The 2,216-nt window shown below is 37.2% G+C and overlaps 1 long non-coding RNA gene across 1 annotated transcript; it reads left to right on the forward strand.

Annotated features, from left to right (window-relative positions):
* Window positions 1-9: 9 nt before the first annotated feature.
* Window positions 10-1,668, forward strand: LOC113345709. Its single transcript, XR_003358259.1, has 3 exons — window positions 10-213; window positions 308-944; window positions 1,403-1,668. It is a non-coding gene; the product is annotated as an uncharacterized LOC113345709 (long non-coding RNA).
* Window positions 1,669-2,216: the final 548 nt, after the last annotated feature.

Here is a 2,216-nt window from a genome sequence, read left to right on the forward strand (position 1 = left end):
TACTCATAATGGGTTCTATACTTCTCAGATCTTAGTGCTTGATTTCTTTCATAATAATTTCTGCAGTTTTAGGATTCATTCTTTTGAGGACCCAAGTTGCTTAAGCCGACAATCAAGCAATGACTTATCTTGTAGTGTTGCAGCTTCAGTTTGTCTGGCCTTCCATGCTACAGTGATTTGCACAATTGATGTCTTATAAACAAGGATTTCTTGGTGAGAAAACGAGGTTCTGAATGTTCCTTTCTCTCCCGAATTAGCTAGTTTTCTGTCAGTGTTGGCTACTTGATCTGTTCTGATTAATTTGCAGGCAACGCACGCAGAAGCAAGTTACTATGAATAAAATGCACTTCTTCGATTTTGGGTTTAGTGCTGCAGCTCCTTTTGAAAGACCTGCACCACCAGGCTAGAATGAGATACTCCTTTCTTTATTATATATTCCTGGTAATTTTCTCCAATGCATTGGTTTCCGGCATTGAAAGAACTAAAAAGGAAACACTGTCCCACGCCCTGTCTGATTTGGATCAGTTACCGTTCTTTGTTGACAGCTTGGATAATCCCTGTCTAACAACTTATGTTTCAGTGTGCATCTTCACATATTGACCCATTTCTTCTGCTGTATGATGACTCAATCGAGTTAGAGGTTTAAATGGAGTCTTAACTTTTAACTTGAGGAACCCACTTACCTGAATATGATCAGGAAGATTTTCATCTTTAGGCAGAATGACAAGAAGTAGCTCTCTACCCATTTCTCTAAGTAATACTGCGACACTAAGAAACTCAAGGGGAAGTTTCTCCACATCAAGGCGGAACGTTTGAGTATCCATATGCATTTCTCTGAAGTTGATAGTTGGATTCCATCCAGTTACAAGTCCCCTACAATGTGGAGTTCTCACTTGAAGAACATAAAAAATGTACTACTTTCAAATGGTGGACCTGTTACACCTGTAAGTACTTGATTACAAAGCAACTTTAGTGTTTATTCACAATTCTAAATTTGTACAAATTTTTAAATTCTGAAATAAAATGGACTTCGGTTTGGCGCTGCTGCTCCTTTTGAAGGACCTGTACTGCCAGACTACCTGGTCATTTTAGCATTGAAAGAACTAAAAAGGAAACACTCTGTCCCATCTGATTTGGATCAGTTACCATTCTTTGTTGATAGCTTGAATAACCCCTGTTTAAGAACATATGTTTCAGTGTGCATCTTCATATACCGATCTGTCACAGCAGTAAATATCATTTTCAAGTCTCAAATAACTTCAGTTGTCTTAGAATGCAATCTTAAAATCTCTTAAAAATCCAAACCTTATAAGAACAGGATGAGATCAGATTCAGCAGATTCCATTGTATCCTGTTAATTATGAATATCAGTATGAAACTATTCCTCATGAATATTTTCCAGAATCGGGGAGTAATAGTAGCATCCAAGTGCTGGTTCTAGTTCTCAGTCTAATTTTCTATCATCATGACATTGGAGAGAAGTCATACTTGGTAATTTAATGCTTGCTACAATATTGAAAATGGAGGGAGAAATTATCCGCGAGTACGACCAGCAAAAGTGTACTTCTCCACATTTATGCCGTCTTACATGTTCAGGGTGCCGTGGGTGGGGGGCGGTTGGTTGCAAAAGTGTACTTCTCCACATTTATGGCGCGACGGCTGTCTTACATGTTCAGGGTGCCGTGGGTGGGGGGTGGTTGGTTGGTGGGTGGGGGTGGTGGGTGGTGGTGGTGGTGGAAGAGTTATGCTAAATCATAATTTTGGAACCCAAAACCTAACCAAAAGTGCTAAAAAAGAATCGGCGACATTTAGCTGCATAACATTATCCAAATTATCACTTTAAATATATAAAATTATCGTCATGTAATATGAATATCTAGCAATCCCAGATTTCCTAACTCCAGTTTGTTGAATTTGATTTCATTATCAGACGTTGGATGAGATGATTTTAAAATTTAGCTGGATTATCATAATATAGACGATATGTTTCTATTCTTCACATGGACTGCTGGATTATCATAATATAGACGATATGTTTTTATGCTTCTAATGAGATTATACAAAACCCTTATTTTTCTTTGATATAAAAAAAATGCTACTTCCCCCAGGGACGTTTGCACGTGCACTTAACTAGTTATCCTTAATGAGTTAATTATTTCAAAAAATTAAAAACTTAGCATAGTAACAAACTGTAACATAATTATCTATAATTTAAA

This window comes from Papaver somniferum, unplaced genomic scaffold (assembly GCF_003573695.1).
Source record: "Papaver somniferum cultivar HN1 unplaced genomic scaffold, ASM357369v1 unplaced-scaffold_8261, whole genome shotgun sequence".
NCBI classification, from domain to species: domain Eukaryota; kingdom Viridiplantae; phylum Streptophyta; class Magnoliopsida; order Ranunculales; family Papaveraceae; genus Papaver; species Papaver somniferum.